Source organism: Lethenteron reissneri, chromosome 43, assembly GCF_015708825.2.
Source record: "Lethenteron reissneri isolate LAM-NWPU_2019-01 chromosome 43, ASM1570882v1, whole genome shotgun sequence".
In the NCBI taxonomy this organism is placed as follows: Eukaryota; Metazoa; Chordata; class Hyperoartia; order Petromyzontiformes; family Petromyzontidae; genus Lethenteron; species Lethenteron reissneri.
Window position 1 is genome coordinate 6,388,104 of NC_083821.1, and position 24,965 is coordinate 6,413,068.

The 24,965-nt window shown below is 46.6% G+C and overlaps 1 protein-coding gene across 5 annotated transcripts in view; it reads right to left on the minus strand.

Moving 5' to 3' along the window:
* LOC133353392 (eyes absent homolog 1-like) overlaps positions 1-24,965 on the minus strand; it is a 120,492-nt gene that overhangs the window by 70,108 nt on the left and 25,419 nt on the right. The window contains exon 1 of one of the 5 annotated variants that reach the window (XM_061569612.1): positions 11,006-11,672. The exons of 3 other annotated variants lie outside the window; for them this stretch is intronic. The gene's annotated coding sequence lies outside the window, so the exon portion shown is untranslated. Of the gene's footprint in view, positions 1-10,981; positions 11,673-24,965 lie in introns of those variants that run through there. One more of the 5 variants, XM_061569611.1, reaches the window with a different exon arrangement.

The following is a 24,965-nucleotide window of genomic DNA, read 5'->3' on the forward strand; positions in this document are numbered from 1 at the left end:
CCTGGCCCTTGATCTCTACCCCCACCACTACCACCCACCGCTTCTCCGAGCACAGGAGGTGCGAAAGGCGACGCTTAACCACCCACCCCCCTCCTCTGCGCGCCTGCACGCACCCAACACAAACTCTCACGCCTCACTCGCACCCGTGCGGCAAAACACATTAAACAACCCCCAACACACACACAACACACAACACGCCTTGCTAGACTCGTGTGCGTGTGGGTGTTTCGCGGTGAACTGTAAAATGCTATCATTTAAAGAGTTATTTGATTTCCGTATTTTGCGAAACTTGTCAAGATACAGATTTTTTTTTGCTTGAAATGTGTTCATGCGAGGCGTATTCAGGGGGTCCACGTTTAGTGTTGTTTGTATTTACGTCTCTTTGGCATACACGTCAACCCCTTATCAGTGCCCCTAACTTATTACAGACTAACTCAGACCGTATTGGTCACCCCGTGCCCCTTAAAATTCTCAACGTTCTTCCTACAAAGTCCCATCACAAGGGAGAGAAACCCAAACAAATACACAAAAATGTGCCCGCATTGAAACGGCTGCACGGCGTATGGACCTGAAAACTCAATTTCCCTGCAACAAGATGAGTGGGGGGGGGGGGGGGTAAACCGAGATGGGTTGACAACTGTGCTTTTGGACTAACTCGGGAATGAATCCGTTTCGCATGGGGCAACTCAGACGTGCGTCCAAACACAACCTCCATAGTGTACGATGGTCCAGAATAGTTTCGAGTTGGTACGACACAGTGAGGTTCGGGTAATTTGAGTTAATTCCATCGCTTGCATTACGATGGGGGGGCGGGGGGGTTGCTATGGTTACAGTTCCAGTGATTTTAATTCTTGACACAAAGCAGTCTACGTGCCACTCAATCTACATGCCACTGGGTGTAGTGTCACTGTGTGTGTGACACTGTGTGTGTGTGTCACTGTGTGGGGAGCGGTAGTGTAGCGGTTAGCGCGCTGCGCTATGAACCCGGCGACCCGAGTTCGATTCCTGCTCACGGCCAACACCAGTGACGATTATCTGAACCGGTCCTGGGCCGCCCCTAGGTCGACTCAGCCTCAAATGAGTACCTGGTGCGGTGTGTAAGCATCACCACTAGGGAGACAAAGGCGGTCGGGCGTGGTGCTGGCCATCCACCCCCTCGTGTACCGTTGCAGCCTTCATAGGTGCTCGCTAACAGCACTTGCCCCTACGGTCTGTTAAGGCTATATGGGGGATCTTTATCTTTGTCACTGAGTGTGTGACACTGTGTGTAGTGACACTGTGTGTAGTGACACTGTGTGTGTAGTGACACTGTGTGTGTGTCACTGTGTGTGTGTCACTGGGTGTGGTGTCACTGTGTGTGTGTCACTGTGTGTGTGACACTGTGTGTGTGACACTGTGTGTGTGACACTGTGTGTGTGTCACTGTGTGTGTGTCACTGTGTGTCACGGTCACTGTGTGTGTGTCACTGTGTGTGTGTCACTGTGTGTGTGACACTGTGTGTGTGTCACTGGGTGTGGTGTCACTGTGTGTCACTGTCACTGTGTGTGTGTCACTGGGTGTGGTGACACTGTGTGTGTGTCACTGGGTGTATGTGTTACGCAGTCCACCGAATAGATTTAGCGAGTATCTGGGGGAGAAAAACGCGTCAGCGGCACTGTTCACAAACCAGTAATAACATAACAAGCACACATTACGTGTATTCGTCGAGCCAAAAGCACGGAGTTGTGCTGAGACTGATGTGCTTTCACGTGAAACCCTAATGACTTCGAGACTTGTGGAATTGTTCACCGTCTGCGAGACGAGGCAATGTGGAGCACTTCAATTCGTATGTACGTGACACCAAGGCCGTAATTATAATATTCAAATATGCTCAAAATGTCCCCCCAATATATTGCTATAAAATAGATTTCTGTTTATATGTTTGTGATTATGGAATCTCTGCCATTACATACAATGAAACAAGAACATTGAAAAAAGAAAAAAACAGAAATGTTTTAGACACTATTAGACACTATTGTCAAAAATAAATAAAAAGTCCATCCCATGTGTTAGTGAATTTTTTTTATATTTTAGGCAGGAAATTAGTTTTCAAATTTAGATTTTTTTTTCTGGGGGGCGGGGGGGGGGGGCAGACCCCCTCGAAGATGTGATCCCCCCCCAATGTTGATTCCATGGCTACGGCCTTGCGTGACATCGTACATCTACCCAGCCGCCTCGTATTTACGGTACCCGTATCAATGTTGTTCTTGTTGTTTTCTTCTTTCTAAAACGACCCAGACATTTGCAAGTGCGTCCTGTCTTACCTTCTGCTGCGTCTACTGCTAATCCCGACAATCGGGTAATGGTAATGTCTTACGCGAACTGAACTTGACTCAGTTTGACACTTGAGCATCTGCAATGCATTTCATTTTTACATGAAACAAAAAAACTGCGTCGAGGATAGGTGAAAATATGCCAGTTATATAGTTTTGTTGTTGAATAATTGCAAAATGTTTAGGACAATCATCCATTTTGCCTGTCAAAATGAGGCTACTCATCTAAAACACGGAAGGTGCAAGAGAGTTAGTGGCATGCCGTTGTCATGGTTCTGAGTACTGCGTTGATGTGTTGTTCTCCCGTTGTGTTGTGGTTAAGGCCAAGGTTATGATTATTGCTGCCAGAAGTACAAACTAAGGTCTCGTGTGTTCTACCCCATCACTGCTGCACGCGCAGGTGACGAGACGCTTTGTTGACACGTAGCAGTGAAATATGGAAATGTACCAAAGTTGTGTGTTCACTTGGGCTGCTTGTAACGCACATTTTGTATTGCCTGTGGGAGACCCACAACAGCTGCTGATGAAAATAAACGTCATTTATCGTCATTCATATTGTCAGTGTGGTTAAGGGGTGTTTATATGTGTTGTGTGTATGTATACGGGGGTTTAGTGCAAGATCTGGGCAAAGTCCCATCGGTGAGCTCCTCCGGCAGGCAAGGCTGCGTTGGCTGGGTCATGTAGCCCGCATGCCCAGCCACCGCATGCCTAAACAGCTTTTGTTCGGCCGGATCGAGGGGGCTAAACGGGCGCGGCACGGGCTAGAGAAGAGATGGAGTGACGTGGTACAGGAGGACGTGGAGCTGAGTGGACTTGCCGATGACTGGTACCAGCGGTGTCAAGATCGGCCTCAGTGGAGGAGGCTCGTGAAGGACGCTACTGGGCAGTTGGAGGCAGTCGCCCTCCAACAACAACGGAGGGTGGAGGAGCGACGCTCACAACAACGAGCGGAGCGCCGGGTGGCTAAAGCACAGCAAGTTGGTACAGTAGGGGGCACAGGTGGTGCATCAGCCAGTCATCTCGGTCATCTCGGTCAGTCAACCCGTGGCACCTGGGTCTGCCCCGTGACCTCCTGCCAGCGGGCGTTCGACACTTCACGTGGCCTCAAGGTGCACTTGGCCTGGCACAAGCATCGTGGTGACGTCACCGCCACTTAGTGGCGAATGGCGGTTGTTGTTGTTGTTAGTGCAAGTCCTTGCTGGAATTTTCGCATACAGACAAGAGAGTATTCACTACAGGATCACGGCAGCTCTCGCCTATTTCTCAACACAGTCTAAATATCGTCAGCCCGGCATTTCTCGCAGCCGTGCACAAGGGCCGGAGTGTCCGTGTGCAACATTGAAGGAATAAATGTCTCTCTGCTTGCCATACCTGCCAACCCCTTATCAGTGCCCCTATCTTATTAACAGACTAATTCAGACATTATTGGTCACCCCGTGCTCATTATACATCTCAACGTTCATCCTACAAAGTCCCATCACAAGGGAGAAACACAAACAAAGAGATAAAAATACGATAATTTTCGCCCGTGTTGAAACGGCTGTACGTCGTATGGACTTGAAAATGCAATTTCGCTGTAACAAGAATACGGGGTAAACCGTACGGGTTGAGAGGTATGCGAGTCTTCACCTGGTTATCTTATTGGAGTCGTTGCCCACCCATGTGTTCCTTCTTTAGAGGTGGGAAGATGTTAACGACCTCGCCTGGTATACAGGAGGTCGTCAGGCTCGACACCGACCCTGGCGCCTGCTGCTGTATATTTCGAGTTTGCATCTCTCTTTCTCTCTCTCCCCGTGGTCGAGTGAATATCTCTCAGGGACCTCCGGGTTTATCTCTCCGTATTAAAAAAAAACGTCGTTGCGTTTCGAGTATTTGGCTACTATAAAATTCAACATGATAAGCCACTTCGTTGGGTTATCATCTGCGGCCATGTCGCTTTTGAACAAGAACTATGACGCTCGGTGAGCCTTAGTTGGTATAATAAGTAATATTCAAAAACAAATCTTAAAAACACGCCTTAATGAAATGTATCGTACTAGTAATGGAAGAACTCCACGACTCCAGGAAGTGGCCCCGAGGCTTGCCATAACGTAAGGGGGCCGTGGTGATTTACAGCCAACGTGAGTTGAGCGTGGACAATTAGACCCAAGCCGAAACATAACATGTAAAAAAGATGGTTTAAAAATATATATATTTTTTATGATAGAAAATAGTATTGTCATCAGTATATGACATAAGTATATCAAGTTTGCAGTTGATACCACATTGGGAAGTGGGTTAAAATTGAGTTACAAGATTTGAGTATACGACAACAACAACAGAGTTAAATAAAAGCGTGTAAAAAATGTAAACATGTTTCGTAGTTTGGTTTAGAAATCGCTGGGAGCCGAGTGTGGACTGTACGTGGCGTCTTCTTGATTCTTTCGGTAAAGTCACGTAGAAGGAAAATAATAAAATAATAAAAATAAAACATAATAAAATAGAGAATTATTTAAAACATAATAAAATAGAGAATTATTTTATTATGTTGTATTTATTTGTATTATTTTATTATTTCCCTTCTACGTGACTTTACCGAAAGAACCAAGAAGATGAATCCCTGCAGTCACGAAAGCTTTAAATCGAAATGTACGTGGCGTGTTGGAGAAGCTCAAATCCCAAAATCTTCCATTTGGCTGTGGTGGCATGGGTTGTATTGATTGTGTGGGTTGGTGTGTTGCGGGGAGCGGTGGCGCAGCGGTTAGCACTACGCTGCTCTCCGAACCCGGCGACCCGAGTTCGACTCCCGCTCACGACCAACACCAGTCGGCGATTAGCTGAACCTATCCTGCCGCCCAGCCTCAAACGAGTGCGCATGTGAGTCCCAAGTGCGATGTGCAAACGTGTGTACACATTCTAGATTTGAAGCTTTCGTGACTGCAAGGTTTTCATACTCTTAGTTCTTTCGGTAAAGTCACGTAGGTAAAAAATGAAATTCATTTTAATTTCATTTTTTTTATTTTAATTTCATTTTTTACCTACGTGACTTTACCGAAAGAACTAAGAGTATGTGTGTACACATCGCCACGAGGCACACAAAGGCGGCCCCGGCGTGGTGCCCCCCCCCCCTTAATAGGTGTTAGCGAGCAGAACTTGCCCCAACAGGCTGTTGAGGCAATACAATCGATCTTTGTCTTCGCCTGTAGAGGCGGTGGATGCTATTGCAGTTCAATAATGCACGGCCCCTCTATGCCCTACGCCTAAGCTCCCCAAACCGACACTGACGTAGCGTGGTGAAGTATGGTCAATTGACCCCCACGACCCTTACGGCACCAGGTGGCCATCTCATCCAGCAGTGGATTAGTACAAGAGCTGTATGTGCTGTATAAGTGTCCGCTGCACGTGTTAATGATGTCATTTGCTTCTATCGGTGCACGCATACACGACGCGTGTTTCATTAGAGCTGCGTGTGGAGCGGTGGCGCAGTGGTTAGCACACTGCGCTGTGAAGTACGAACCCGCAAAGCCGAGTTCGAATGATTCCCGGCTAACATCAGTGGCAAGCGATCCGAACCAGTCTTGCCTTGATCACACTTCACGTGGTGAAGAATGGTAAAGCAACACCAATGACCTACATGGCGTGAATTCGAGGGTTTCATCTAGCAGTGGATTTATATGAAGGGATGTAACCAATTGGTATATGGTACTGGATGTACATTTACACTGCGTCACGCTCCGTTGCTGTAATGATGTACAAGCCCTTTGTCGATCCACTGTTGGATGAACCCGGCGACCCGAGTTCGATCCCTGCTCACGGCCACTCACGCCAGTGACGATTATCTGAAGCGGTCCTGGGCTTCCCCTAGGTCGACTCAGCCTCAAATGAGTACCTGGAGCGTGGTGTTTAAACATCGCCACTCGGGAGACAAAGGCGGCCGGGCGTGGTGCTGGCCGGACTTCAAAAGGTGCTCGCGAACAGCACTTGCCCCAACGGTCTGTTAAGGCTATACGGGGGATCTTTGTCTTTGGTGGTGGGGGGGGTGTGTTTGATAATCATACTTCACCCACAGCGCGGCGGTTCAGGTGTCACGATGTGCCACTGACGTTCGTCTTCGACGTTTGGAAGTTCCATCTCGGGTGACCGTGTCACTCATTTCGGAGAGGGCTTTGGTGGTGGTGGTGGTTTATTTGTGTTGCTCTTAGTTCCAAAGAGATTTGTTTGAAAACCTAATTTTTCTTTAGGATTGCTTTTCGTTTTTTCGTCTGTCGTCCTTCCCTCCCGCCGCACCTCCGATTAGTGCGGTTGGCTAGGTACGGCGCGAAAGAAATTCGACATGCAGACAATACGCTAACTCGCATAGAGTCCCATAGACGACTCACGCAAAGACCCATAGACTTACACAGAGACCCATAGACTCACAGAGATCCATAGACGACTCACACAGAGACCCATAGACTCACATAGAGACCCACAGACGCACACAGAGACCAACAGACTCACAAAGAGATCCATAGACTCACACTTTAAGATGTTTTCTTGTTCATGTGTAAATGAAATGAACTGAACACAGAGACCCATAGACTCACACAGAGACCCATGGACTCACACAGAGACCCATAGACTCACACAGAGACCCATGGACTCACACAGAGATCCATAGACTCATACAGAGACCCATGGACTCACACAGAGAGCCATAGACTCACAGAGATCCATAGACGACTCACACAGATACCCATACACTCACACAGATACCCATAGACTCACACAGATACCAAATTATGTAGAACTGCTTTTTGCGTTTAGTTTGTTGTGCTTCCCCCCGCACCTCCGATTAGCGTGACTGGCTACGTACGGTGCGAACAAAGTTAAACATACATAGGCACATTAGTTATAAACGTAGACTATGGATAATTGTTGCCACATTTCAGCTTAGCTTTCCAGCCTTTGCAGAAGATGCTTACAAATTACTTCAAGCTCGATCTAAACCTCTATCATGCCTGTCCGTGTGTTAGGTGGGTATTCTTTCTTCCTGTACTGTCAAGATGTTCATTATAAAATGTCCCTTCCTTGCTGGTGATGCCTTTTTTCTGCTTATAAAAAGCAAGCGTCAACTTCGGGTCCGTATTCATATTGCGCACTAGAGGCCGACCGAAATTCGGTTTCGGTGCCGAAAGTTGGCAAATGGCCTCTTCCGGCATGGTTTCTGTTTCGGCCGAAATAAAATGTGTAACTTTAGGTCTGGTTTCGCTTTAGGCCAAAACCAGAAATTCAGTTTCGGTTTCAGTTTCATTTATTAGGTATAGCCCTGTGAGCCATTCGGCTCTTGAATCGGGTGCAACCGCAACAAACACAAACATGAACAAGAAAACATCTTAAAGTGACTATGCGCAAACATAAAAATCCAGGAAAAAACTGCAAAGTCTTCCAGAAAAAAAGCAGCAACGCTGTGCAAAAATCCCAGTGGGATGCAAGTCAAACAACAACAACAACAACCACAAGACAACTTAGATTAAAGCCATCATTCTAACTCCGTACTACAACACACAAACATGGCCAAACCAAAAAACTTTCTGAAATCACCCAAATAAAGCCATCGGCAATGTAACAGTGATCATAGGAACTGTGTCCGAAATTTCACAATAAACGACATAAACAACATGTACCACCAAACCCTGTAGCCATAGCTGGCTGCATGAGTCACTCCACAACAGCAGGAGCATCAGTTGGTCTGCCTCTATTACGCACAGTTTTATAATTCGAAAATTATTATAAAAACACAAATGTGTTCGTGTACGTGCATGTCTGTGTGCACTCGTCCTCGTGTGTCGTGCCAGGACCTTAATAGGTGCTCGCTAACATCACTTGCCCCGACAGTCTGTTAAGGCTACACGGAGAGTGGAGGGGGGGCATCTTAGTCTTTGTGTGCGCGTTAAACGTGTTTACCACACACACCCTCACCTGCTCTAAACAATTAACATGCACAGCGCACTGTGGTAGTATAGTAATGTCTGAACAGTCTCAAGCAATCTTTGCCCCGGTGAGAATTTACGACAATACCATATTTTGAATATTGCCAATGTGTGTGTTGAGTTGTGTAGGCGTGTGCTGGTGATGCATAAGTTTGGACGATTCTATGTTAACTCATTTACGAAAGAAGTGTTATTTAAATTGGGGGGGGGGGGGGGGGGGTACATGGATGATCAGTGTATTATTCGCGATCAATAGTTTCCATTGGGAAATATAGAATCTTGAGTGCATACATGTCAACCCCTTATCAGTATACCCCTACATTATTACAGACCAATCCAGACCGTATTGGTCACCCCCTGCCCCTTATACATCGCAACGTTCATCCTACACAGTTCCATCACAAGCGAGAGAAACACAAACAAATAGGACACATTTTTTTGCCCCTATTGAAACGGCTGTACACCCTATGGACCTGCAAAACTCAATTCCCCCGGACAAGAATACGGGGTATAAACTGTATGTGAATGTCGCCAAAAGATTGGTATTCGTTAATCAAATACCTATCCAACGTGCAAACATTGTCATCAAATACACGCTTTCCGCATGTATATTACACTTCTGGAACTGCGATGCAGTAACATTATATTGAACGTTGAACTTCTTTCGCACCGTACGTCGTCAACCGTGCTAATCGTAGGTGCATATCGCAATGTGCTCAGTAGTGAAATGCAAGCGTGTTGGGTTCGTAGACACACATACATATATCCACGCATGTGTGACGTTACCATATTTTGGCTGATGGTAACACGGTCACACACGTGTGTTTGAAGATAACATCTTCCAATTGCTATGTTGTTTGTACATTTGATATATTAATTCGGCGTGCTGTGTGTGCAAAATGCACAACATATTTGCGTGATTAATGCGGGTACATTAATCGCTTTGTCGTTTAAAAAATAAATAAGCACATGGCTACATTGAATGGGCAGTTGTTGCACGTTAGGCGTTGGACGCTAGAGAACACATGTTGATATATACACATATAAGTAAGATTGGTACGTACTCTACAACCTTTATAACACAAATCCCTTTTCAGAGCTCACGGAGATAAAAACTAAACAGATGATATTCTTTCGGGGAAATAAGCAGTGCATACGCAGATAAATTGAGTTACAAGATTATAAAGAGATAACGATACAATGTGAAGATATTCACAATATATTTTGGGTCAGATCACGTAGCTAAATTGTACGTTGTACACCCTCATTCACCCGACACAGACAACGATTACGAATCATACTATTGATTCATACTATTGATTCGTAATCTACATTACTATTGATTCGTAATCGTAACTAGGCACGGTTACGACCCCGATTGCATTGACATCAGTGCCGGATTAAGCTAGTGTGGGGCCTGTAGCACATGTTATAAAGGGGTCCTAAATTAAAATAAACATATACATATTAAAACACAAATTTGTAACTTGCATAGTAAAGCAATTGTATTTTTTCACTTGCTATACAGCCATATAATACGACCAATCGCTAACCATAAACACCCAGTCGTTCATACAAGTCGAAGGCAGTATAGTACTATAGTAATAGAGCAAGTACCAGAGTCACTGAACCGGAATGGATAGCTTGCAGTCACGAAAGCTCCAAATCAAGTCGGAATGGATAGCTTGAAAGCATTTAGCGCGGGGCCCTTGAAAGTACGGGGCCCGTAGCTACTACAGATGTAGCTACTACACATGTAGCTACTACAGATGTAGCTACTTGTGCTACTGGGGCAATCCGGCAATGATTGACATGTTTTTTTTTACGGTCTGCAAAGATAAGCAAACGCGTTTTGTTCTTCGTGCCGTTTGACCTTAAAATACCCGCCCGTGCGATGTAACAGCGCACTGCAACATTTCTCTACCAAAGCAGAATTTGCACTTGAGTGCAATTTACTTTCCACGCTTGTCCATGGCGATTCTACGATGCACGCGACAAGGTAGACGCTGCAAGCTTTTAAACGTTCCCATTACACCACGACTACAACTACGCCAAACGCAATGCTCAGTGCGAAGGCTCTTGACGTATAGTTTGTACACGTTAATGTATAGTTGTGCTTACGGTAGAACGACCTTTAAAGTAAAACTGTGATGATGCCTTCTCACTGGTTAGCGGAAAATACTGCATCGTGATAAAGTAGCCTTTAAAATCATCATCCTCATGGTGTAAGTGACGTGAGAATTTTGTATATAAATCCTACTTGCACGTTCAGGTTAACTTCAATATCGATAATACTGTGTCATTCAATATCGGCTGATCAATGTTTAGTTTTCAACATACGACGATAACGCAAAGCATCGAGGCACATGCCCATGCGGTAACATTGCAAACATTTCAACATTACAGCAATCGTAACACGCGCATATTTAACCGCATTCACCGAACACAAATTGTCATTTGGCAAACAAATATTATAATATCCGTTCAGCTGAGGATCTGGAGTTTAATTTGACTCCCTACAAGTTAACAATATCCACATGCAACATTGGAACCATGTTGACTTGACCGTCAGAGAGAGAGAGAGAGAGATCGGGCTTGTTACTGAATTGCAATTTCCAAAAGCCCCGCCCGACGGACAAGCAGGGCATATCCGCTCGCAAATAGCACTGCAATAACAAGAATAGAGTAAGTTCTCAAGAGGCATGCTCATGTGCCTACCAATGTCGGACGTGGTGTCAGAACCTGGGATTCGTCCAATGAAGGCCCATTTGGGGGGCAGGGGTGGGGTGGAAGAGTTCCTCCAAGTTATGCTTCAGTTTACTCAAGTAGGCGGTAGATCGAAGACCTTGATTACGGAATGATAATCGGAAGAAGAGAAAAAAAATAAGAAGAACGCTCGTAATGTAAACGTAGAAAACGATCAAAGTCACGTTGTCAATCTTGATCCGCCCGTCCGAGTTGACGAAGAGATTGCGATTGATCGCACTGCGGCTTCACAAACGTTATCCATCCATGAACTTCGTTCCCATTAATCGCTCTCTTGTTCTCACTCTGTTCTTTACGAAATGTTTAAGCCCCTCGCGTCTTCTCCATTCATTCGTATACTCTCCTTCCACGTGTTTTCCTTCCATACATTGTGATGCCACTCTTTGCACGACGTGGTTTTTTCTCTCTCTCTCTCTTGCTCTCTCTCCCACTCTCTCTCTCACTCACTCCCTTGCTCCTCTCTTGAAGCGATATCTCATTTCTTCCATTCCTCACAGCGACAAATTTGGGACCCGTCTCGTTTTCCCCCTATCCTCTCGCCTCGCTTATGTCGCTTGCTTTATCTCCGCCTGCAGCTTGCTACCCCCCTGTCTCTCTCTCTCTATCCCGCTGAGCGCAGATGGAAAGCTTGTTCGTCTGCGACCAGAAGTGAAACACATTTTTAAGGTGCGGGGGGAGGAGGCTAGGATGGAGGGTGGGAGCTGGCAAGAATGAAGGGCGGAGGTTGATTTTCCTTTTGGAGGTGGTGGTGGGAGGTGGTGGGGGGAGTGGCATGAGGTTACAGGGCTCTACAGCGTCGTTAAGAATCCAGTCAGCTTGTTGTAGATTATTATAAGTTCGTGGGCCGTCCGATAACTTTTGTACGTGCACAGCATATGGACGAAACACATCTCAACCACTGAGTTGATTTCAGCTCGAAGCCTATGGAGCTAAGCGGTTCTTTTTGTTTTTCATTCAATGGTAGCAAGCATGTTACGTGGGAAGGGAGAGCTTTGCAGGAGGTTGTACAAAACTAAAGCAGGGATATATCCTGCACGCGACTAATAACCAGAATATTTTGTATCTACGGACCACTTGATCCAGAGGATGCGTCGTTGACAGAACACACGAAGAGCCTTAATCCAGACACACGGATAGCACTCTGGAGCAGATCAGCCACGAGGGGTAAACCCGTGGTGTCATCTGGCTGTCAAGAAGCTCACGTGAATGCATGACGACACTTGCTTTGCCTGGACGGTGGCCACTTGAGAAGGGAGAGGCTACAGCACACCAAGTCACATCACCATGTCATCTCGGCATTGTTTACTCGAGTGAAGAAACATGGCCTCTGACCAGCATACTCCACACTCACGATACCCGAGCTTATAATAGTTGCGTCTTCATAAATGTACAGAGTACTTGCTTAAGGTGCCAGCCCAGAGGTACAAGCCAGACGTGTTAATGCCCCGGGGCACGCAGTACCGGATTTTTCTTAGTACCAAAAGTAGCTACATATGTAGCTACGGGCCCCGTACTTTAAAGGGTCCCCGCGCTAAATGCTTTCAAGCTATCAATTCCGGTTCAGTGATTCTGCACTTGCTCTACTGCTATAGTACTATACTGCCTTCGACTTTTATGAACGACTGGGTGTTTAAGGTGAGCGATTTGTTGTATTATCTGGCTGTATAGCACGTGAAAAAATACAATTATGATAATAGGGTTTCCCCCTTTTTTCTGGCAACAAAACAGGTGTTAAGATGCTCAAACACGAAATAGATAACCTTTTGCAATGTATCAAGTCCGCATTAACCACACATACTTGTGGCAACACATGCAAACAAACACACTCTGATAATATATTCATTTCATCTTTTTGGATACTGCGAAAAAGGTCCCATACTATTAATTCTTATTTTCCAATCCTCACCAACCATGATCAACCTCACTGCTGGACAAAGCCCTGCCCAAACCACTATCATCTCCCACGCTCCTGCTTTTTAAAATCCTTTATATTAAGTTCGCTTGCTTGCGTGCTTGCGTGCTTGCTTGCTTACGACCGTGCAAATCTTTCGGTCGTTTTTTAACCCACTTCCCGTGATCCAATCGAGCTGACATTTTCCACACAGACTCGTTGTGCGTGACAATTAATTTTCTTGAAAAATTTTTTCCAACATTTTACACTGTTTAGGGAATTTTTTTAAAATATTTAATTACCAATTGCTTAATGCTGGCAGACAATCATCTGACCCATAGGTGGCAGCCATCTCAAGCCAGAGGACGAGAGGACTCTAGCCGCCACGCATATAAAGGATTTATAGTGAAAAACTTTGTTTTTACGGGTTAATTTTTATAATGATCAATCCAGCACCTGCACACCATCTGAAACAATCAATCCATATCCGTGGTGGACATCATTTCGGACGCGTTCCATCCTTTAGCTCACACTCCTTCATTATTCTTGACTATAAGCCACAATCAACTTCTCTATCTCCCTCATGATTACAGTGACGTCATGTATTCCTGTTCACAGCCCCCTTTGTACGATTGTGCTGGCTGGATCGTCCTGGGTTCTGGGCCAGATTTGGATGGTGTGGATGCTAGCGGGCAGTATAAACGAGTCTTGGATTCAAGGCTGGGACCCCTTGAGGCTTAGGCCGGAAGCCAATTAGCTTGAGGCCCGTGCCAAGGCTGGATCCTCTTGGCTGGTTGCATTTCGGTAACCGCCAAACAATTTGAATGACAAGTGAGATATTGAGAAATAACAATGTTGATATTTTTAACTGGCATCATTCGTATGCAGCACGCGCAGTTTCAGCGCGCAGGAGCGGTAAGCCACAGACAAGGCAGCCACAACCGGTACCACCAAATGTGTCCAAACTCTGTGAACCAATATTGGAAATGTTTGGGCAGCTAATGAACCTCCTAACAATTGCATATTGTGAAAGAAAAAAAGGTTTTGCGGTATTTTTTTTCAATATTTTTTTTTAGAAGTCAGTCGATATTTAGACATTTTATGAGCGTTATAATTCCACGTGACCAGGTTGGAACCACACCAAAGTAAACTCTAAACTATTTTTTTTAGATCACCAGGTCAGGTTCACTGAGCCATGTAGCTCTTTTTCAGAAGCGATCTGGCCACACATTATAGCAGCTCAACGAATTGGGCTGCTATCATCTCGTGGACATTTATAGGGGCAGCCAGTCCTCCCTCAACGTCCTCCCACCTCGAGGGACATCCGTGGCCACGCAGGCCAAGGCTGAGAGAACTGGGAACATGTCCTCGGGCCAGACCGCGAGGCTGAGAACTAATCTTGAGGACCAGGAGTGGTGTAAACACGTGGGTGTGTTATTGTGTGTGTGCGTGTTGTGTGTGAGAGAGTGCAAATTATATACAGCAGAAAATCTCCGGTCGACAACTGGGTTTTAGTTACACAACGATGTCATGCCCATCCCCAATGCACCGCTCTTCCACCCGTAACCCACCCGTAACCCACCCTTCCTCGCAGCCCAAACACCCCCCCCCCCTCTGATCCCTCCCACCGATTCCTTTTAGGAGTAAGGATTAAACAGTGTATGGAATTGTATAGATGCATAACACATATACAATGTGTTTGTGTAAGTAACTATAGTAGGAGGAGCGGTAGTGTAGTGGTTAGCGTGCTGCGCTACGAACCTGCCAACACGGGTTCGATTCCCGCTCATGGCCAACACCGGTGACGATTATATGAACCGGTCCTGGGCCTTCCCTAGGTCGATTCAGCCTAAAATGAGTACCTCGTGCGGTGTGTAAACATCGCCACTGGGGAGACATAGGCGGCCGAGCGTGGTACTGGCCACCCACCCCCTTGTGTGCCGTGCCGGCCTTCATAGGTGCTACTCGCTAACAGCACTTGCCACAACAGTCTGTTAAGGCTATACTGGGGGATCTTTGTTTTTGTCGTAGTAGGAGGAGTGGTAGCGTAGTGGTTAGCGCGCTGCGCTTCGAATCTGCCGATGCGAGTTCGATTCCTGCTCACGGCCAACACCAGTGACGATTATCTGAACCGTTCCTGGGCCTCCCCTAGGTCAACTCAGCCTAAAATGAGTACCTGGTGCAGTGTGTAAACATCGCCACTGGGAAGACAAAGGCGTCCGGGCGTGGTGTTACCGTGCCCCGCCGGGCTGCATGGGTGCTTGCGAACAGCACTTGCCCCAAACGTCGGTTAAGGCTATACGGGGGATCTTTGCCTGTATTAGGAGGAGCAACAGTGCTCTGGTTCCCTGACTGCGTGATGATCCTTGCGTGCCAGATTCAATGCTTGGCCACGTTCAACACCCATGGAAACAAATCCATGGACCCGGGGCGAGAGCTCGATCTGGCTGAAACAATTGTGCACAGTGTCAAACAACATCTTCACTGATCAAAGGTGGCAAGGCATGTTAGTTTTGCCATTACTGCCCGTAATAGGTACTCGCCGATGGCACTTGCTTCGGTTAACCCCATGGGGCTGTATTAGTCTGTTTGCATCTATAAGGCGACGACGTTGCATAACAATGACATTCAGTCATTTGTTCATCCAATTTCTGGATATAGGTGTCCCCCACGGTGTTTGACATGGGGTTGCTCGACCATACTTCACCAGACTGGTCAGTGTAGATTGTTTAAGGAGGGAATAGCCACATCTGGTGGATATATCACTAGCCACGAATCGACCCCATGAAACAGCGGTGTTTTTTTTTAAATTGCCTGCACTTACATTTGATAATCGCCAACTGTTGCAGGTGTGAAGGATAACACTGGTAGGAACCTCCTGGTTACACCAGCCCACAAGGGATTATTGTGTCCGTCCGTCCGTCGTGAATCCAAAAACGGGAGGGGTGGGGCTGGGTGGAGAGGGGAGGGTGGGGAGAGGCTGGATGGGGAGGATGGGGAGGGGCTGGGTGGGGGTGGGAGGGGCTGGGTGGGGGTGGGAGGGGTGGGGTGGGGCTGGGTGGGGCTGGGTGGGGAGGGGCTGGTCACCCCGTGGTGCCCTTATAAAACTCAACGTTTAACCTACTCACGCCGGCTTGTGCCCGCCCTCACAGTCGGGCATATTTGCGGAATACACCACGCCGCCGTTGACCCTGGCCATTGACCGAGCAACCCAACGTTCCTACCAGCTCCCTCCGCAGGAATGTGTTTACAGTCTTCGGTGTAAACAATGCCCATCTCAATAGGATCTCACCTGGATAGAGGGCATGATTGTTACAGCCAGGCGCATGTGATTTCATATATCGTTCTCCTGTATTCTTGTAAATAACACGACAAAAAAATGATATATGCAGTCAGTAAACTAGTCTGTTAAATACAGTATTCATAGCATATAAACCAATGCGAAAGTCACACGTACAACCAGCAAGTTTATGCCCAACCATATTTTATAGTCTGGTAAAATCTATGCAATTACGGTGCATTTAAAGGTAATGTACTACACATCGGTGGGTGCTATTTTATCTGAAGTTTTAGACGTAAATAGAGATTGAGTGGCCGAAACGTCGTGAGAATTGTATTTTATTATGTTTCTTTTTATTATTGTATTATTTTCATTCTACGTGACTTTACCGAAAGAACCAAGAAGATGAATCCCTGCAGCCACGAAAGCTTTAAATCAAAATAGAGATTGTCGATTAAGCTGTCGGGAGCTTTAAGCGCCCAATACGAAATGCAAATGTTTCTTTGCCCACAGTCGCGAGGGGTATTCATGAAAATATTGTCGCAGTTTTCCCAATGGTGGGTGTGAGCTGGGACTATGGCACCGCAACGCAACGGCCCCCCGCTTGCACTCGAGATCATGGAGTGTCTGCAGACAGAGCGGGAGACAGTGCGAGTAACCCAATCGCTCTGGCTGGCATCCCCTGCTGATGGACTCTGCATTATGCATGGTGCTGTGCTGGCAGATGTCACGTGACTCCCTCGACTACGAGCGTCGCCGTCACCACCACCACCAACAACAACAACAACAACCTACCACCACCACCACCACCAACAACAACCTACAACCACCACCACCAACAACAACCTACAACCACCACCAACAACAACAACCTACAACCACCACCTCCACCACCACCACCACCAACAACAACCTACAACCACCACAACCAACAACCTACAACCTACAAACATCACCACCAACAACAACTACAACCACAATGAGCAAACTACAATTGCTACCACAAACCAACCAGGCAAAAACCACGACACCGTTCAACCTGCTAAGAACCACCACCATCTTGCCAACAATCATTAACCACCACCACCACCTCGATCACAACCAACCTGGCACCAGCACACGAATGTCTACAACTGCCAAAACTATGACTACAATGACAGGCACCACCACCAACACAAACAATCACTACCACCATCACCACCACCACAACAATCAACTTTCATCAACCCCTTCCCCGCTACCACAACAACAAAGCAAAGACAAAGGTCGCCCATATAGCCTGAACAAACTGTTGGGGCAAGTGCTGTTTGGGAGCACCTATGAAGGCCGGGCGGGCGGGCAACACCACGCCCGGCCGCCTTTGTCTCCCCGGTCGTGATGTTAACACACCACAGCAGGTAGTAATTTTAGGCTGAGTCGACCTAGGTGAGGCCCAGGACAGGTTCAGGTAATCGTCACCGGCGTTGGCCGCGAGCGGGAATCGAACTCGGGTCTCCGGGTTCCCAGCGCAGCGTAGCGCTAACCTCTACGCTACCACAACAACAACAATTAAACGGATCACCACCACCACCAGCACCACCACCAGCACCACCACCACCCACTTGCCTACAACCGCCAGGAGGCTGTATCGGCACACGACAAGAAGGTAGAAGTCTGCACGTGTGCGACTGTGGGTCGTCAGGCATCCCCAGCCATCGTCACACCCATGCACAGCGCTACTACGCCTCTCAATAAATGATGAGCTTGCTGATGGGCGCGCTTTGGGTTTCCGCGTTAAAAATTGCACGCGACACAAAAAAAATAATTGCGTAATTTACGCGTACGTTCGTTTGACACTGCGTTTTGTACGAGTTTTTAATCTTCCTCGACATTGTGCGTTTGATTCTCTCAGCTCGTGATGGATATTCCTCTTAATGTGTTTTTTCTCCCTTCGTCTATGTATGTATGTATTAGAAGTATTAAGCGCTTAAAGGCTCCGCGCCACCAATTAACACGGTTGGCTACGTACGGTGCGACGGAAATTAAGCACACGTGTATTTTCTTCTTTCCTTCTTACCAATTTCATATTCACACATTTATTTCACTCTCTATGATGATGATGATGAGAATAATATCGTTTAATTATACCCACGTGAGAGCCCAAATGAGACGAGAATGGATATTTTTTGAAAGCACATCTGGTTTAAAAAAAAAGTTACGGTACGTAGAGATGACAATTATAAATCAAACTCTTTGGTTCTTTCGGTAAAGTCACGTCGGTAGAAAAATAATCGATCACGACGTTTCGATCGCAACACAAGCGATCGTCATCAGGTGAGACAACCACAGCAAGAAAAAACTGCTGTGGTTGTCCCATCTGATGCCGATCGAAACGTCGTGATCTATTATTTTTCTACCTACGTGACTTTACCGAAAGAAACAAAGAGTATAAATTCCTGCAGTCACGAAAACTTCAACTCAAGACTAAAGAAAGTCACTTTCTATCTAGATGACTTAAAAGTGAATAGCTTCAGTGGCTTCTGAATATCAGAAGGAAGAGCGTTCCAGACGGACACAGAAGCGCAGCTGAAAGCGTGCGATGGGGTTGAGGGTGGGCTCCTCCCACCCTCAACCAGTATATATACAAGGACTGTTTTTCGATTTAAAGCTTTCGTGACTGCAGGGATTCGTCTTCTTGGTTCTTTCGGTAAAGTCACGTAGAAGGGAAGTAATAAAAACACTCTGTCTACCTGACAGACCTGTTCTCCACCTGAAGAAGGCTGCTTGCGTTGTGGCCGAAACGTCGTGAGAATTATTTAATTATATTTTTTATTATTTTATTACTTCCCTTCTACGCGACTTTACCGAAAGAACCAAGAAGAAGGACTGTTTTCTTGGAATTTCTCTTACTTGATGCAGCTATCGTGCTGTGACGGTTCCACCTGAAGACGGAAGCTTGTGTTGCCTCCGAAACGTCGTGATTTTTATTTTATTTTTATTTTACTTTTATTAATTTTAATTTTTTTACCTACGTAACTTTACCGAAACAACCTAAGAATGTGACCCTCTTTGTTGGATGGCTGGCCAACTTAAAAAACAATGCCGCGGAATGACTTCAAAGTCGGTCTTGGCTACGCTCGGTCTGTAGCGGCATCAACTTGACCTCTGAACCTACCTCCTTACGACCTGACAATTTTACAAACTTCAGGTCACCGCCGGGTCGGCTTGGAGGGGAAAGTTGCCGGGAGTCGGCTGAGAGCCTGATGCACTCACAGCAAGTTGCGTTTTGCTCTCTCCGCTTAAGAGACCTTTCGGGATGTGGCGGTGGAAACTGTGAAAATGCAAAGAGATTTGCGTGGATGCTTGCATTTCAAAGTGCTGTGCGCAAGAGAAAATATATACATATGTAATATTTATTTAATTTAGTTGTTTTATTTTAATTTTATTTTGTTTTCACCTACGTGACTTTACCGAAAAAAAAACAAAGAGTATGGATCCCTGCAGTCACGAAAACTTTAAATCTAGAAAGAGGAAATACACTCTTCTCACGTGGAGCGAAGGCAGCGCTCTCAGTAAACAAACTTTGTTGAAGGTTACTTAGAAGACCTATTATTTTTTGTTTACCAGGTAAGGCACACTCAGCTATATAGGTATTTTTTCAGAAGCGACCTGGCCACAAATGAAGGCTCAACGAAGTGGGCTCATCACGTGGAGATTTACAGCAGCCAAATACTCTAAACGCGTGTTTCTAAATGTGGAGGGGAAAAAACGGAGGACCCGGAAAAAAATCCACGCGACCACGGGGAGAACACGCAAACTCCAAATATACAGCAGGCGTCGGGATCGAACTCACGCCCTCCTGTGTACCAAGCGAGGTGGTTAACGTCTCGCCATTGTCGTCTCACTGAACTCTGAAGACGTTCCCACGAAAGGAATTGTTGACGGTCGGACCCTTTTATTTTCCCTCGTCTCTTTCCCCTTTGTACGCCGATGGAAAAGGTGCGGGGCGATTAACCGCACCTCCGATTAGCAACGGTTGCCCGCGTACGGCGCGAAAGAAGTCCAACGCAGCACGTGACAATTTGCACCCAACTCGCCGCGCGGCTACTCGTAAAAGCCACGCGGTCTTCTCTGCGCGCTTTCGAAAGGATGAAACGAAAACATCCCCCCCCCCAACACCATTACCCCCCGACCGCCCCCCTTAAAACAAAGTTGCGATAACGGAAGTAAATATATTAATAGCGATGGCAACGTTTCACGATGGTGCATTTCTGCCCGTGAGCGCACACTGCTTGGCATCATCAATCACTACTTCGGCGGAGCCCTTTCTTTTTTCGCTCAACGCGTGCGTAATTGTGTAACGACGGACGCTGGATGGACACACATACACACCCCGCTCCCCCGCAGCCCCCTTCTTTCATGTCGCTAATTTCAGCAAGCAGGCTGGGCCGGGTTTTTTGGGGAAACTGCACCAAAAAAAATGTGCATAATGGCTTGTCGATGGCTCTGTGCTCGATAAAGATTGATGGTTGGGTGCAAGCTCCATGTCCGTTTCCCCACCACTCTCCACCCCCCCCAAGAGTGTTGGTGTACGGTGCTTTTTCTGCAATATTTTGCTGTCTTTTCTTGGGTTTTCTGTTTGCACTTAGTCACTTTCAGATGTTTTTTTGTTCATGTTTTTGTTTTTTTGTTTGTTGCGGTTGCACCCGATTCAAGAGCCGAATGGCTCACAGTGCAAAACCTAATAAATGAAACTTGACTTGAAGAGAGCAGCCGTGGCCAAATGGTTGAAACAATTCCTCAATCTATCTGTGTGTGCGCGTGTGTTGGGAGATGCTCGCTAACAGCACTTGCCCCAACAGTCTGTTAAGGCCACACGGGGGATCTTTGTCTTTGTGTTGCGAGCGGCGGTGTAGCGGTGAACGTGCTGCGCTACGAACCCGGCTACCCGAGTTCGATTCCCGCTCACGGCCACCAACTCCAGTGGCGATTATCTGAACCGGTCCTGTGTTTCCCCTAGGTCGACTCAGCCTCAAATGAGTACCTGGTACGGTGTGTAAACATCGCCACTGGGGAGACAAAGGCGGCCGCGCGTGGTCCTGACCACGGCCTTCAAAGGTGCTCGCTAACAGCACTTGCCCCAACAGTCTGTTAAGGCTATACGGGGGATCTTTGTCTTTGAATGCGTGGTATTTCAGAGGGAACGATAGCCGAGTGGTGAACGCACTCGGCGACCCAAGTTCGATTCCCGCTCACGACTAATAAGTAATCGTACCTGAACCGGTTATGGGTCTCCCCCTTGGTCGACTTAACATTGAACGAGTACCTGGTGTGGTGTGTAAATGTCAGCACTGGGGAGACAAAGGCGGCCGGGCGTGGTGGACAGCCACCCACCTCGTCGTTCCAGTCTTCATAGGTGTGCCACTCGCTAACAGCACTTGCCCCTGCAGTCTATTAAAGGTTATACGGGGCATCTTTGTTGTTATGTGTGTGTCTGTGTGCGCGCGCCATCTCGAATCCACGCTAATGATTGCAGGAAATGTGAGATGGGTATTTTTTTTTTTAGGACGCTGTAGTAATCTCTCTTTCATTCTTCACTGTCTTGGACAGTCCTTTGCTTGCTGTTCTAATTAACATCGCGGCGTTGCCTTAGAAACCTCCAGGGCAATACAAAAGACACACTTTTTCAGCATGGATGGATTGCTTGGGCGAGTGTGATTGGACAAGCATCTAAACTAAAACGAAACAATATTTTTCTTATTTGACCAGGTAAGATAGCTCTTTTTTTTCCAGAAGCGACCTGCCCATAACTGATAGCTCAACCAAGTGGCTAATCGTGTGCACATTTATATGAGTCAAATACTCGAAAGGCGTGTTTCTGAATGTGGAGAGAAAAACCGAAGGACCCGGAGAAAAGTCCACACGACCACGGGAAGAGAGACACGCAAACCCCAAATATACAACGCGCGCCAGGGTCGGGATCGAACCCACGACCTCATGTATACCAGGTGAGGTAGTTAACATCTCACCACCGTGAATATGCGTTACCACAAAAGACGGACCTAGGGTCACGCTCCACACCTCACCACGAGGAATGGAGTGCTTGAGGAGAGGGTTGAGGGTATCCTATACCTGGGTCAACGTATCTTGCTCTTCTTTCGCACCGTACGTAACCAACCGTGCTAATCGGAGGAGCGAAACGTGCAAAGGTTCAGCTCTGGCTTGGCACCGAATGTATACTTTGATTCTGGAAAGAAATGCCCCATGTTGTAGCTGCTCACCCCGAGCTAGGAATGCCCTGATAGTGGCATCGTCCTTGTGCTGTTCGCCTTTGGGCGTTCTCTAACACCGGTTGAGACTAGGCACGAACAAAGGCTGTCTCCGTTTCAAAGACAATGAATATATTACCAGAGCATGTGTTTTTTTTTGGATGTTCAACACAAGTATGTGTGGTTAGCGCAGACAATTCCTTGAAAAGGGTTTCTGTTTGGCGTTTTAACATCTTAACACCTGCTTTGTTGCCAGAGGATAAAACCCATTCTTATATTGAGCAGCATCATCTTCGCGTTGGCTCTGTGATGTTGCGTTGAAGCTGCCTGGCCTCTCATTCCAAACAAAACTTTGGATCTTCTCAGCCACAATCGTATACCCTTCTCGACGCATGTGAAGCGTGAACCCCATGACAGGAACGTCTACTGCGCCTTGAAACATTCAGACCGGGCCTGCCTATACTCCATCTTGAGTGTAATCAGACTGGATTTTTCCTGAAGGACTAAGGGATTCTTGAAAGATCTGGACATAGCCACATCATTGAGCTCTTTCAGCAGGTGAGGCTGTATTGGCTGGGTCATGTCCATCCACCGCATGTCCAAGCAGCTTCTGTTTGACTGGATAGAGGAGGCTGAATGCAAACTGCACAGGCTAGAGGAGAGATGGGCTGATGTGATATGGGAGGACTTGGAGCTTAGTGGACTTGACAATAATTGGTACCTGCAGTGTCAAGATCGACCTTTGTGGAGGAGGCTCATGAAGGACATTACTGGGCAGTTAAAGGCATCCGCCCTAGGGCAGTCAAAGAGGGAAAGATGAGTTACGCTCACAACAGTGAGCAGAGTGCCGGTTGGATAAAATACAGCAATGTGGTACTGTGGGGAGCACAGGTATTGTGTTTCTGCCAGTCATATCAGTTACCTCCTACCAATGAGCCTTCAACTACTGACAAGACTTCAAAGTGCACCTGGCCTGGCACAAGCTCTGTGGTGTCATCCCTCCCACTTAGTGGGAAACAGCAGCTGTTGTTGTTGTATATATGCGAGGAGTAGCGGTAGGTGCAGTGGCTTGTACAGTGCGCTATGAACCCGGCGACCCAAGTTTGATTCCCACTCACGGCCAAAATGAGTGACGAATATCTGAACCAGTCCTGGACCTCTCCTAGGTTCACTCAGCTTTAAATGAGTTCTCGGTGCAGTCAGTGCCGGATTATCCCAGTAGCAAAAGTAGCTACACATGTAGTAGCTACATATGTAGTAGCTACATATGTAGTAGCTACATATGTAGTAGCTACATATGTAGTAGCTACATATGTAGTAGCTACATATGTAGTAGCTACATATGTAGTAGCTACATATGTAGTAGCTACATATGTAAATGCTGTGAAGCTATCAATTCCGGTTCAGTGATTCTGCACTTGCTCTATTACTATAATACTATACTGCCTTCAACTTAGCGATTTGTCGTAAAAAACACAATTACTTTACTATGCAAGTTAAACATTTATGTGCTTTTATTTTTGTAGGACCCCTTTATAACACATGCTACAGGCCCCGCACTAGCTTAATCCGGCACTCGCTGCAGTTTGTGAATATCGGCATTGGGGAGACAAAGCGGCCAGGCGTGGTGCTGGCCACAGACCGCCCTCAGGTTCTCGCTAACAGCACTTGCCCCGACAGTCTGTCAAGAACCTCTATGCGGAGTCGTTGTGTAAGAGTACCGATTCAACCCGTAAGGATATTATGTAGTTCTTCTTGGTTCTTTCGGTAAAGTCATGTAGAATGGAAATAATAAAATAATAAATATTAAACATAATAAAATAATTCTCACGACGTTTTGCCACAACGCAAGCAGCCGTCCTCAGGTGAAGACCAGGTCTGTCGGAAAGACTTCCTGTTCTTCACCTGAGGACGGACTGCTTGCGTTGTGGCCGAAACGTCGTGAGAATTATTTTATTATGTATTATTTTTATTATTTTATTATTTCCATTCTACGTGACTTTACCGAAAGAACCAAGAAGATGAATCCCTACAGTCACGAACGCTTTAAATCGAAAAATATTATGTAGTTGTCTGCATGCTTGGGAGTGTATGAGTTCATGTGATGTCTGCGGCAGACAAGCTTGCGGATGAGCGGACTCAAACATTCGTTTTGACTCAAACTCACCACTGGGGCGAGGGGTGGGTTAAAAAAAAAGCCATATTGTGAAAGCGCTTGGGTGGATCATGACCGTGTGCTTTTTTAAAATCTTTGTTCTAGAGCTGCTCGGGGAAACTTTTATTTGAGTGAAACGATTTATTGGGCACCTTTATGGGTTTCAAGCATGCGCTCGAACATTTGTTCAAAGCGCTCAGCCGTTGCGCATTGGGCGAGCGAAAAAAAAACCATTCGCAGTGGCTCAAGAAGGGGCATTGTGGTCCACTGTGGCTTTGTGTCACCGTCAACATCTCTGTGATTGACCGACAGGCAGCGGTGACACAGAGATAGACAGCTGTGTGACCGGTTTCATTGGGATT